This window comes from Macaca nemestrina, chromosome 2, assembly GCF_043159975.1.
Source record: "Macaca nemestrina isolate mMacNem1 chromosome 2, mMacNem.hap1, whole genome shotgun sequence".
In the NCBI taxonomy this organism is placed as follows: domain Eukaryota; kingdom Metazoa; phylum Chordata; class Mammalia; order Primates; family Cercopithecidae; genus Macaca; species Macaca nemestrina.
The window spans coordinates 27,776,280-27,790,894 of record NC_092126.1 but is presented as its reverse complement, the minus strand read 5'-3'; the positions used below and the strand labels follow the sequence as shown (position 1 = coordinate 27,790,894).

General features: G+C 38.7%; 1 long non-coding RNA gene across 1 annotated transcript; it reads left to right on the top strand.

The window, feature by feature from the left end:
- The first annotated feature begins 1,163 nt into the window (after nt 1-1,163).
- Nucleotides 1,164-10,837, top strand: LOC105488907 (uncharacterized). The gene is made up of 5 exons (XR_011619327.1): nt 1,164-1,790; nt 6,889-6,977; nt 8,593-8,768; nt 9,656-9,723; nt 10,133-10,837. It is a non-coding gene; the product is annotated as an uncharacterized lncRNA (long non-coding RNA).
- Nucleotides 10,838-14,615: the final 3,778 nt, after the last annotated feature.

Below are 14,615 nucleotides of genomic sequence, written 5' to 3'. Positions count from 1 at the left end.
CAAAAAATACTTGGCCAAAACTAACTTCCCCTGAACTTTACAAATAAAATGAACAATTCAAGAACAGCCAACTGAGTAATTCTGGTATATAAACTGTCACTATTAAATGGCTCATTTATCAAAATAGCGTTCAATCTCACGTGGGCATTCAAGAATTTTAGGACAGACAATGGATATTCCTCCAAACCCTAAAAACCCCATAAAGCAGGGGCAGCAGGACAGAAAGCTTTTATTCTTATCAAAATCATCTTGACTTTGGTACATCACAATGGCTGCATGACAATGTCACATTCTTGTCCACTTAGGTAGATGTTTTGGCTCGCTTGCCTATCATTCTAGAATTAAGAGCCTTTGCAGTATAAAACCAAGATTTGAATAACAATAAAGGTCAGAGCTCACAATAAGGAAGAAAAAAGACAAGAAATGGCTGATAGGAGACTGGCACAGACATGGAACCTGATCATGCTGAGAGCACCTGGGGAGGGAGAGAAAAGGGAAAGTTTGAATGAGTAATAGAGAATAGCATGGTATATATACCATATTTGTAGATTTCTTAGTTATCTGTTGTATTAGTTCCTTTTGACACTGCTATGAAGACTTCCTGAGACTGCGTAATTTATAAATAAAAGAGGTTTAATTGACTCACCATTCTTCATGGTTGGGGAAGCCTCAGGAAACTTACAATCAGGGCAGAAAGGGAAGCAGGCATGTCTTACATGGGACCTGGAGAGAGAGAGTGAGTGTGAGGCAGGAACTGTCAAACACTTATAAAAACATCGATCTCATGAGACCTCACTCACTATCATGAGAACAGCATGGAGGAAACTGCCTCCATGATCCAATCACCTCCATCTGCTCCCTCCCTTGACATGTGGGAATTATGGGGATTCCAATCTGAGATGAGATTTGGGTGGGAACACAAAGCCAAACCAGATAATCTGTCCTCTGCTCCTAGATTTTTCCGTTAAAAATGCTCAGGATAACTTATTAGAAAAAATGTCCTTTTAGGGAAAAATAATAGTTTAAATCATGCTGTTACATTCATTTATGGATCAGTCCAATTCACCTTATTCAGGTCTGCATCTTCTCTCCTTTGAATAGCTATGATCATCCTGTAACTGCTGATGCTGCCTCCTTGCTCTGCTCCATTACCTTACCCCAAGCCTTCAAAGTCATCTCCTACTCTACTCCAGGGTAATTTTTCTAAAATGCAAATACTGTTGTTTGGCAGCTCTACTTAAAAGCTTTTAGTGACTTTCCATTTTCTGTGGAATAAGTCTGAAAGTATATAGCATTAGAACCTTTATATTCTACCCCGCCTACTTTATGTCTTACGATTTCCCATTGTTAATTTTAACTTCACATAGTTTTTCTAATTTATATCTCCAAATCTTTTTTTGTTTTGTTTTTTGAAACAGAGTTTCATTCTTGTTGCCCAGGCTGGAGTACAATGGCGTGATCTCGGCTCACTGAAACCTCTGCCTCCCGGGTTCATTCAAGTGATTCTCCTGCCTCAGCCTCCTGAGTAGCTGGGATTATAGGCATGTGCCACCACACCCAGCGGCTAATTTTGTATTTTTAGTAGAGATGGGGTTTCTCCATGTTGGTTGCCTCGGCCTCCCAAAGTGCTAGGATTACAGACGTGGGCCACCATGCCTGGCCTCTATCTCCAAGTCTTTGTATATGCCTGACAAACTGCTATTTCATCTTGTAGAGCTAAAATCAATTTTTTTTTCATTTTTGGGAAGCCTCCTCTACATACCTCCACCTTCTAACTCCAAGAAGTCCAAGTGAGTATATTCATTGATGTTGCCACTTAATCTAGTATGTATGTGTGTATATGTGTGTATATATATACACACATGCACAGAGAAATATATATATTTCTGTATATATTTCTAATATATAGTGGTTAGAAATATATATTTTATATATAATATATAGTAGTTAGACGTATATGTATTTCTAACTACATTTTGAAAAATAACCTAATTGCAGCTGCTTATATACTTATCTCCTGTTAGATTTTGACTTTCTTCAAAGTTGACACCTAATTTATTTTCATAGATCCAGGACATGGCATATAATAGGTGCTTGTTAATTCCTTTTTGGATGAATGAATGAGTGAATGAATGAAGCTTTTATGCCTAATCTCCGAATTTAGTTAGGAGCTCAATGAGTAAAACTAAGGACTGTTTACTAGATATCAGCCTCTGCTTAGTTCTGAGCTATGGGAGTTGGAAAGTGAAGGATATATTGGTTGGAAACAAGAGTTTGGGTCAATGCAGACCTGAATCCATTTTTTGAGAGAAATTAAATTTAGAAAACAAGCTAAATGGCAGAATGGTAGTTATTACTGAATAGGGGAGATATTTATGTTAGTATCAAAAAACATTGTTCAGTTAAGTAATATGAATGGTAAATTAGTCTATTAGAGGAGGTCATGGCTCTTGTTTTTGGGTAAGAATTAAATGTATTGAAATAGGATTAGAGGAACATGGATTGGTCAGCAAGAAAACAAATGTTATGGTAAAAAAGGTACTTAAAGCCGCAGGTATGGTGAGGAGTAAGGGACTCTAGCTGTGACATTCTGTTACCTATACTGAGAGGGAAAGGGAGACAGGGTGGGATCTGGGAAGAGTTTGTGCAGACAACCAAGACTGCGATCACATTTTTTACTACCCCAGGACTCCCCGTTCCCTAGTGTGGGGAAACCTTCCCACCCCATGCAGCAATGCCTCAGTGATGATGAGCAATAAAGGTTCATGAATTTTCTATTTATTGATGCTCTAGCAGCTGCTACAGTTAGAGGCTCACAGCTTGATACCTCAGCTGTACACAAGTTTCTGACCTGGTGTGTAGCTCTTTTGAAAAAAATATTTTAAAATGAAAATTCTCAGATATACAAAATAGATTTCACTCATATACCCATGACCTAGCTTTAACAAATATAAACATTTTGTGATCTTTTTTTCTGACATTTTTAAAAGCAAATTTTAGACTCATTTTATGCTGTACATCAATATATCAGTATGGATCTCTAACTGATAAGGATATTAAAAATAATATAACCACCAAGATATTACCACATCCAGGGTTGCTCTTAATATGCTCAAGGACCCTACTTCTCCCACCTCTCTTCCCTCTATCAGGCCATGTGTACTATTATTGGTAATGCCTAAGTCATTGTCTTTCTGGGAGAAGAGTCTGCCACTACACCCATTTTTCTTGTGCTTGTAGACTCATCTTCCATTTGCAAAATAGAATATATGAGGAATGAAGTTTTCTGGGTATTACCTTTGTCTACCCTATACGTGATATCTGAATCAGCAGAAAGATGTATTCAATTTTTAAACTAATTGGGCTATTTCAAGCCATACCCCTCCCTGCCATGTAAAAAGGGTGCCCCTGACCTTTTTCTTTGAACCAGGATCTTGCTCTGCCACCCAGGCTGGAGTGCAGTGGTGTGATCATAACTCACAGCAGCCTCAAACTCTTGGGCTCAAGGAAACCTCCCTTGTTAGCCTCCTAAGTAGTTAGGACTATAGGCACATGCTACCTCGCTTGGCTAATTTTTTTTTATTTTTTATTTTTATTTTTTGTGAAGATGAAGTCTCACCACATTGATCAGACTGGTCTTGAAGTCCTGGCTTCAAATGATCTTCCCTCCTCAGCTTCCCAAAGTGCTGGGATTACAGATACGAGCCACTGCACCTGGCCAAAAGGGTTCATTAAAAAAAAAATCTTAATTTTTTTTTTTAGAGTTTTCAGAGACTTTCAAGCAGAGTAAATATGCCAAGTGTTTATAGTTGTGGAATCGCCTGTTCTGCCTCTGAGTTTTGGGGAGAATAAAGGAAGTTCATTCTCCTAGTGGCTTTCTGAGGCAACCCAAGATGCTGGTGATCATTTTGGTTGTTCTCTTTGTCCTCTTTGTTACCAGAGAAGGTCAAATCCACCTATATGGGGTAGGATCAATCAACAGAGTGAATACAAAGAATTCTGGCCATCATGTGGCCAGGATGGCCAGATCTACTTGGCAAGCTAAAGCATGTATGTAAAGATTTAACTATCCATAAGGCATTGAAGTTAAGTGTCCAAAGTAAAGGGTGTTCATGCTGTAGGCATTAAGAAGCGTGGAAGGCACCTCTAACTGGAAATAGTCCTAGGTTTTTGGGAGAAAGTGAAATTTCACCAGAACTTTGACTGCTGGTCACAACTCATAGGTAATAAGGTGTTTGGGAGTGCGATGGGAAGAAAAACAGAGCAAGCAAAGCATAGAGAGGTGAAAGCAGAAGGCAGGTGCAGGGAGGCACATATAACACAGCGTAGCAGTCATTTGCAGTGGCTTGCACCACATATCACCCCCTTCCCACCTAATTTAAGGTCAAGTGAGTTAGACAATTCCATGTACATTGACAGTGTCCCAACTCAAGTGTATACTATGATGTTGCTCTGATTTTTGGCCTCAGAGCTTCCTCTGATGTCTACAAAGTCTGCTTAACACCGCAAAGACTTTCCATAAGAATGGTGGAGTCCATGTTTGTGGTGACAGCCTTCAACTAACGGAGGTGGAAGACAGTGGAAAATGTCCCAGAGTTGTCACAGGGACAATTCTGACATGCGTGCTACATGGCTTCTCAGAGAGACCCACTGGGACTGAGTCTCATTGCCCACAGTTTTTACCAGCTCCACCATGCATCCCTGCGTTGGCTGACCCTCTTCCCCTGATCCGCTTCTGCGACCCACGTTCTGCTTGCTGAGAATTGTGAGAACCCAAACTAAGACAACCATTTTGGTAGAAATGAGAAAATATTCCAGGGAAACAGTGAAAAACAAATGCAGATTGACAGGTTTACAAAAAGACTTTCTTACTAATTAAAAAAAAAGAAGTATATTTCCCTATTTGCTTTCTGCTTGCTTTTTCCTTGCTGTTATTTAGAAAAGTAAAAATGAAAACAATACTTTTAGATTACAATTCACATGGAACTAGGCTTGTCCTATAGTTTACAGTCCTTATGGATTCTGAGTTTAAGGATTCTGTCCCATTATATCTCCTTATTGCCGTAAATGACAATCTATTCTTCCTGTTATTCAGGACAAAAATGCTGGGGGGTAATCTCTGATTATTTTCCTTTTCTTGCAACCCACTTCTGATCTGTCAGAAAATCCTGTTGGATCCATCTTCACAATACATGCAGAAGCTGGATGGCCATTTCTCAGTATCTTCTCTGCTACTGCTCCGGTTTAGGCCATAGTTGTCTTTCACCGGCAGTGTTGCAAGAGCAATCTGTTTGGTTTCACTGCTCCCGCCCTTAGGTCCCTACAGTTTATTCTCAACAAAACAGGCAAAGTGATTCTGTTAAAATATAAGTCACACCACACCTTCCCAATGTCCTGCAGCCTCCTTTGATTCAGCTTTGAGTAAAAGCCAACGTTCTTACAATGACTGAGTAAATGCTGAAGTTTTGGCTTGGTCTTTCACCTCTTTCCTTCCTTGACCCTTTTTCTTAGTGCTCATTCCCCTTGATTATTCCACTGCAGCCCATGGGTCTCATGATTGAACTCTAAGAGGCCAGTGTCCTCCCCACTCAGGCCAGCATTCTCCTAACTCAGGTCAGCATTCTCTCAACTCTTTGCACTTAGGTAATATCACACTGGAGGGCTCCTCTCATCTCCCATAACCACATAGCTCACTCCCTCGCCTCCTGGGCTGTTTGCTTACCTGTCATATTTTTTAGACAGCCCTTCCTTGGCTTACCTATCTGAAATTGAAGCACCTACCTGAATACATCCTTTCCTTTTGCCCTGCTTCATTCTTCCCTTTGGTGTGTTTTACTATCTAATAAGCATGTATTTTATTCATGTACATTTTTTTCTTCCTTCCAGGAGGCAATCTCCATGAGGGCAGGTGTTTTCTCTTTTGATGGGATCGGGGGAGGGGAGGTATCTCTATTGTTCATTGTTCTCTTTCCTGTCCAGAATAGCATATATACACCATGATGGCTAATTTTAGGTGTCAATTTTATTGGGGTAAAGGATGTCCAGATAACTGGTAAAACACAATTTCTGGCTGTGTCTGTAAGAATGTATCTGGAAGAGATCAGTGTTTGAATTGGGAGTCTGTGTAAAGAAAATCACCCTTACCAATGTGGATGGGTATTATCCAGTCTGTTGAGGCCATGAATAGAACAAAAGGGCAGAGGCAGGGCAAATTTGCTTCTGTTTAGTTGGGACACTCATCCTCTTTTGCCCTCAGACATTGGTGCACCTGGTTCTTAGGCCTTTTGACTCAGACTGAATCACACTACTGGTTTTCCTGGTTTTCCAGCTTGCAGACGACAGATCATAAAACTTCTTGACCTCCATAATCTCATAAGCCAATTTCTATAAGTTTCTCTCTCTCTCTCTCTCTCTCTCTCTGGAGAACCTTGGCTAATATACACATACACCATGATTGATAGTGGATGACCAGTAAATGTGTTCCAAAATATATGGATGCCCAATAAATATGTGTAAATATGGAAACTCAATAAATAAATAAATAAAAATGAAAGAATGGATATGTGACTTTACTAAGCTTCTCTGAGACTCTATTTAATCTCTCTTAAGCTCTATATTTTTCAGCTGAAGATGGGGATCCAATACCTAACTCAAAGGAGTAAATCAGATAATGTATTTAAAGACCTTAGGAGAGAAAAAAAACCTCTCTCCTAAGGTATTTAGATAAATGATTGAACTACTACTTGTCAGAAGTTATGTTCTGATTTTTAGTTCGGAAACTGAAGTCCTGAGATTTCTATCTTAAACCATGGAAGGATACTTTTAGAAGCTTTATAATTGAAGTCTAAGATCATAAAAATAACTTCTTTTGCAATTTATTTTTCTCAGAAAAGCATGTGGGGCTCCCTTGGCATCTTTGACTTGTAGAAAGTGTAATATGGAGTTTCCAGACTAGAACACAAGCTCCATAAGAAGAGGTACCTAATTATCTTGTATGTTCCTAGTGACTGCACCTGGTGTATAATAGGTTCTCAATAAATATATGTTGAATGAATAAACAAAGAAAATGTTAAGCTTTTTCCTCCATTTAAGATGTACCAAGAGTGAAGCTGAGACCTAGCAAGATCTATGAACTGTCTCTTTCCTCTAATTTCAATTTTTAAACATTTTTGTGAGTATATAGTAGATGGATATATTTATGGAGTACATGAGATATTTTGATGCCAGCATGCAATGTGAAATAAGTACATCATGGAGAATGGGGTATTCACCCCGTCAAGCATTTATCCTTTGAGTTACAAACAGTTCAATTACACTCTTTAAGTAATTTTAAAATGTACAATTAAGTTATTATTGACCATAGTCATCTTATTGTGCTATCAAATAGTAGGTCTTATTCATCCTTTCTATTTTGTTTGTAACCACTAACTATCTCCAACACCCCACCACCCCCCTTTACTCTTCCCAGCCTCTGGTAGCTATCCTTCTACTCTCTATGTCCATGAGTTCAATTGTTTTGGTTTTTAGATCCCACAAATAAGTGAGAACATGTGGTGTTTGTCTTTTTGTGTCTGGCTTATTTTAGCTAACATAATGATCTCCAGTTCCATCCACATTATTGCAAATGAGAGGATCCCATTCTTTTTTTGACTGAGTAGTACTCCATTGTGTATGTGTACCACATTTTCTTTATATATTCATATGTTGATTAACACTTAGGTTGTTTCCAATTCTTAGCTGTTGTAAACAGTGCTTCTACAAATATAGGAGTGCAGATATCGCTTCAATATACTGATTTCCTTTCTTTGGGGTACATATGCAGCAGTGGGATTGCAGGATCACATGGTAGCTCAGTTTTTAGTTTTTTTGAGAAACCTCCAAAGTATTCTCCATAATTGTTTTACTAATTTATCTTCCCACCAACAGTGTATGAGGGTTCCCTTTCCTTCACCTCCTTTCCAGCATTTGTCATTGCCTGACATTTTGGATATAAGGCATTTTTACCAGGGTGTGATGATATCTTATTGTGGTTTTGATTGGCATTTCAAATGCAAATCAAATGATGATTTGACATTGAGCACCTTTTCATATGTGTTTGCCATTTGTATATCTTCTTTTGAGAAATGTCTATTCAAATTTTTTGCCTATTCTTTGATCAAATTATTACATTTTTTTCTATAGAGTTGTTTGAGCTCCCTACATATTCTGGTTATTACCCTCTTGTCAGATGGGTAGTTTGCAAACACTTTCTCCCATTATCTGGGTTGTCTCTTCACTTTTGTTGATTGTATCCTTTTCTGGGAAGAAGCTATTTAACTTGCTGTGATCCCGTTTGTCCATTTTTTGCTTTGGTTTCTTGTACTTGTGGGGTATTGCTCAATAAATTTTTGCTCAGACCAGTGGCCTAGAGACTTTCCCCAATATTTTCTTGTAGTAGTTTAATAGTTTGAGGTCTTAGATTTAGGTCCTTCATCCATTTTTATTTGAGTTTTGCATATGGCAAGAGATAGGGGTCTAGTTTCATTCTTCTGCACATGGATATCAGTTTTCCCAGCACCATTTACTGAAAATGGACTGTTTCTTTCCCTCCAGCAAGAAGACAGATGTTGACTTCCTCCAGCGTTGCTGATTCACCCCTTCCCCGATCTTTGATTTGGGTTGTGTTCCTCCCTAGCAACTTTTCTGATGTGTTAATGTCATTCATTCTCGGCACATGACTGACCCAGCATCTGTTTTTTTCCTAATGAATGAAGTACTGGGAGAGAAGGGTAGGTATTTACTATTTCCACTATATAACAGACTTATCTTTAGGGAGTGATTGTACAGATATCGAGAGGGAGAAAGAGAATGAATTTAGTGGAGGTTTTTGAGTTGTTTGTATAAAACATTGAGCCCATTGAGCAGTGCTTGCAAATGAGAGAAATGGTTATGTACACAGTTGTCTCCTGAAGAAGAGAGAGCACCATCTACTATAAAATTTAAAAAATCAAGTATCCCTCCCCAGGGGATGTTTCTAATTTTTAGAGAATAGTTGTTCTTATTCATGAGTAACATGTAGTATAGAAATGCAGAAGTCTGTTAGTTTCAGTGGTTGAATCTGGATTAGTTTCTTTTGCATTCCTAAGATTATAGTTTTAGTAAAACCAGCACAAAAATGTCTATACTGATGAGCATCTGACACTTCAGATCATTTGGATTTTTTCTGGAATTTGTGGTGGTTGGAGGGTAAGGGGGTGGAAGTGGCTTTTAAAGAGGACCTATTAACTATGGATTTTGGAAAAACGTATCATGATTTTGTTGTTTCATTTAATGTATACAAATTTACAAAAAAGTATAGTTTCAAGTAAGCAGAAAAAAGAGAAAAACATGAGTTTCAAAATTAGCACTGTACCTTTTTAAGGGCCCTGATCTTTGCTAATTATAGTTATTTGTTTTAATGACAAATTTTAACCAGGGTATGATGATTACTGTGATAAATAGACCTCACATATATATGGTAATAGAACCTTATTTCATATTCATCTAATAGTAGTGGGAATGTGAACAAGTTAGCAGACAGCTCTCATCTACTCAGTCAGAGACCTAGGTTAACAGAGGTTCTACTACATATAGGCTTACAAGAAGGCCTTGTTGTTGTTGTTGTTTTTCCTTTTAGGTATTCCATAGGGGAAAAAAGCAGAGCTGAGAATGCACAGAAATTTTCATGTGCCAAGTTTGGAAGTGGTATGTATAATTTCTCTTTATCTTCAATTGGTTGGAATCCCATTGCATGTTCCTATCTAATTTGAAAAGAGTCTAGATAAAGTAGTTGTTTAGCATGGGCTCCCTAGAAAATAGAATCTGAGGCAAGGACTAAGTGCTAATGCTTTGAGAGGTATACGTTCAGGGCAGCAAGAGTGAGAGGAAAGCAAAGTGAGGCAGGTAAGGATGGTAAGCCATACAAGGTACCAGGTTGGTTGTTACTTCGCAACAATCTGGAAGAAATAGCAGGTCATGCAGCAGGTCAACCACTCAGACTGTATGGCAAAATCAGAAGCTAGAACATTCCAGTGGAGTGAGGGAAGTAAGAAGAATTTGTCTACCTGGCCCTCCCCCATTTATTGATTCCTACTGATCGAAGTTTGCCCTACAGGGTGTTGACTCCTCAACACTACGTGTTTGTATCATCAACCATCTTCAGCAGCTTCTCAGAAGTTAACACCAATACTGTCTGGTGTATTTCACCTGAATCTGAGTCAGATGGAAAATGGCAGAAGATAGAGGCTCTGGAGAGTGGCTGGTTACCCTCAGACAGCAAATCTTGATGAGTCTACACTGCATACGATGGACATGGTGGCAGCTGTCTCAAAGACAACTGAAACCAATACAATCTGAACATCTGGCAAAAAGACTTGCCTTATATAGTTCACCCCTTGCAACATTCAGATTCATTTGTGCCCTCTATTTATATGTGTTTCTTAATCTAAAATATGGGAGCAACTTTTTTTTTTTTGTTAGAACGAGAGATGTCACATTCTCCTGGAAAGTGGAGATACAAGTTCAACTGCTGCATGGTTTGAAATTCCTTCAAAACTCAGGTTGAAATGTAATTGTCATTATGGTGGTATTAAGAGGTGGGACCTGCAAGAGGTGATGAGGTTATGGGTGCTTCAACCTCATGAGTGAGTCAATGCTATTATTGGGGTGTGGCTTAATTATCACAGGAGTTTGGTCTCTTTTTTCTCTGTCTTGTACATGCACTTCCTCACCATGGGATGCCTTCTGCCATGTTATGATGCAGCAAAAAGAACCGTTCCAGGTGCAGCCCCTCTATCTTGGACTTCCCAATCCCCAGAACAGTAAGTCAAATAAACTTATGTTGTTTATAAATTATCCATTCTGTGGTATTCTGTTAGAGCAACAGCAAAACAAACCGTCACAAAGTCACCTTCAAATTGCATTTTTCTAGAAGAGTGAAGGCAAGAGAATCAGTTAAAAACAACTATGGTGTTGCTACAGGTGGTCTTGAGGCTATGATTGATATCATTTCTTTCCTCCACTGTCCATTACAGGTTTCAGTCACCCACTGTCAATACTTCCACCGATATGCTTGCTTTTGAGGATAATCCAGACCCTCATTCTGAGGATTCTAAGCCTTCTGTTCCCTGCTGTTATTGGGTTGTGGTTCTTATAATTGGCCAGTGACAGTTATTACGGGGCTTGAAAATACTAAGGGATGCCTTAGTGAATCTCCCGCATTCATAGACATGTTCACATTATGTAGATATACTTCTAACTTCTCACATACAACCTTGTCAAGGTTGATTATCTTAGCCAGTACAGTAACTCCTTTCTTTCACTACTGCTGTCAGGAAGAGTTTAAATTAGCCAGATGGTAAATATACCTTCTAGTTAAGTGGAACCACCACTGTATCCCTGGCAAAAGTGTTCCTTCTCTGAGAATCAGGACCTGCAACTCAGCAGAAACCGAGGGTTGTGGTACAGAAAGTGCAAATACTACAAGTGGGTTATTGAGTGTAATAATGAGAGGGGGTATTTCTATTTCTACCTCTTTGTTCTTGACCTTTGTATTCAATTATTGGAGACATAGTGTGTTAGTCTAATGTCTTCATCTATTTAGGCTGCTATAAAGAAAGTACCATAGACTAGGTGGCTTGTAAACAACAGATATCTATTTCTTGCAGTTCTGAAGGCTAAGTCCAAGATCAAGGTGCTGATACGTTTGGTGTCTGGTGAGGGTCTACTTCCTTGTAGACGGGGCCTTATTTCTGTGTCTCCACATGGTGGAAGGGACAAGGGGTATCTCTCAGACCTCTTTTATAAGGACATTAATCCCATTCATGAGGACTCTGCCCTCATGACCTGATGACTTCTCAAAGGCCCTGCCTCCCAATACGATCACCTGAGGGGTTAGGATTTCAACATATGAATTTTGGGGGGTGAGGAGACACAAACATTCAGACCATAGTAGTGCCATATGCCAAATATTAGGTTAGCACATATATACATATCCTCAAAGTCAGTGTCTTAAGTCTCAAGTGTGTTGTTTCTGAGCTGGCACTGTAGCTTAGCCTTTAACACATCATTCCATTGTTCTTTTAGGATGGCTGCTTCTAAGTGACAAACTCATTTGTTAAAGAGGCATGGTCGATTTTAAAAATGTACTTCCTTTAACCAACAATAAAATAACACAAAACTGTGTGTGTCAATAATTTCGTAAGCCTTGAGATTCATGTGAAGAATATGAATATGATATTCTTAGCAGATAAAAATATTTTATATTTGAATAGAAATATAAGAAACCAACAAATTCAACTGCCCCATTTTACAAAAGAAAAATAAAGGCCCAGAGAGAAAGAGTGACTTAATAGCTAATTAATGACTGAATCTGTGCTAGATCCAGGCTTTCTTTCTAGATCCCTGAAAATATCATTATATCAAGCCAATTTTTAAACAAAAAACATGGGTTTACCTGTTGAAAATTGAGTAGACTTCTAGATGCAAATCAGATTAGTTTCAAGGTAACAAATAGCTTTGTTACCACTTTGCCATTATACATAGTAGAATTGTATTGTTCGTTCTTTGAAGTGGTTGCAGTTTTTCATGTAGAAGCAAGGGAAACATTCATCTTTGTGTAATAATTGCTTTCTACTCCTTCAGGGCCTTGTTCAAGGCTCACCTCCTCCAGCAAGCCTTCCTTAAATTCTTTAGTTTATGGCCACCTTCTCTTACCTCTCACAGAAACTCCTGATCACCTTTTTATGACTTTCACTGCAAAACAATTTTTACAAGTGAATGAAAATTAAGAAAAAAATACCCACAACCCTGTCATTTCAACACGTGAAACCAGTTTCATTTTTCAAAATTACATCTAGCCTTTGTATGCATATATGATTTGTATAGCATTGGAGATTTTTGTAATCAATGTGTAGATATATATTTGTAGTTTTTTCACCACTTGACATTAATGCATGATCACCTTTTAAAGTTGCTACGTAATTTTCATGATTTTATTTTTAATGTTGTTTCTCATTACCTCTTGGGTATTTCATAGGCATTTTAAAATTAACATGTCTTAAAGTGAACTCAGCTTACTGTTTAACACTGTGCAACTTTAGATGGAAAAAGGCTTCAACCTGTCTTTCTTTCATTTACCATCCCTATTTCAAGTCAGTCTATAAGTCTAGTCCTTCTACTGCCTAAATATTTTATAATTATAAACTCTTTTTTCCAACTGTGTCACTGGATCGGGCTTCCTGAGGCTCACTAGTCCAATTGCAATAGGCTAATTCTGGCTACTACTAGTAGGCAGTCTTTATAGTTGGTTCTTCTGAAGGATGCCCAATAATTTGTTTTTAAATTAAAATTTGATCCTATTCTCTGCTTAAAAACATTCATTGGTTTTCCTTTGTGAAGAGGTTGTCAGTACTTAAAACTAGGGTTATTTTACACAAACATGTAGATTTCTGGTTTCTTAAGGAATTAAAAATCTGGCTGCAGTGTGCCTGCATTCCCGGATGGCAACAGAAGGGTGAAGCTGAGTAGAGGCTGTTCCTGCAGACAGGGCAAATGCTGGCAATTTGGCAAAGAGCCCCCCCAAATCTGTTTTTTGATGTTAGCTCCAAGGTTCCTATGGGCTTTTGAGTTCAGGACTCCCTGCCTAAACTTTTCTGCATGGCACACAAGATTCTTATCAGAGCACCTGATGAGTTCTTTAGCCGTATTCTTCCATTAAGCAAGAAACAGAGAGTGGCTCTTCAAATGTGCCTTGGAATGCTCCTCTCTCTGTGCCTCATCACCTTCATGTCTAGTGGAATCTCTTTTTCTTCCTTGAAGAATTTACTGCATGGTCACCTCCTTTATGAAGGTCTTCCTGACATCCCAAGCCTTCCAGGTAGCAGAAGGATCTAGAAAACAATTCCACTTCTCACTCTATTCTACAACTAGTCTTTCCCTTCTCAGGCTAGGAAGGCAGGCCAAAACACTTCCACTTGCTGCTTCTCAGTGTTTCCCCTTCTTGCTTCATCAACTGCTCCTTTTTGTCAGTCTCCTTTCTCTGCTTTCCATCTTCCTAATCCTTCCTTTTCAGTTTAATTCAGCAAACTCATGAAGAGGGGCTGATAAAGGCACTGGATGCTGGAGGGGAGTTAGTGAAGAGTGAAGGGCTCCTTGTGTGGCAGGGTTTAAATTCTGGTGGGACAAATGGATGTCTGGTAATGACAGCATGACCAGGTGCTGTACATGACGTATAGACAAGGTGCTCTGAAAGACTGGAAGAAGGGATTCTTTCTAGTCATCTTTGGCAAAGGGAAGGAGGAGGTGATTGCTTACATTTAAAAGAATTTCTTAGGAGGATAATGGAACCAGGTGTTCCTCATGACTTCATTTTATGCATTCTTTTCATATCTACATAGCCTTCTTATCCACTCCAATATTTCATTTTAGAGTGTGGGAGTCAGGTGTTCTCTGGGTTTGAATTTTACTTCATTATTTTATATCCTTGTGAAATTAACAGGCTACTTAACCTCTCCATGTCTCAATTTCTTCCTCTTCAAAATGAGAGAAATAATAGTACCTACTTCATAGAACTGTTGAGAAAGTTAAATGAGATATTC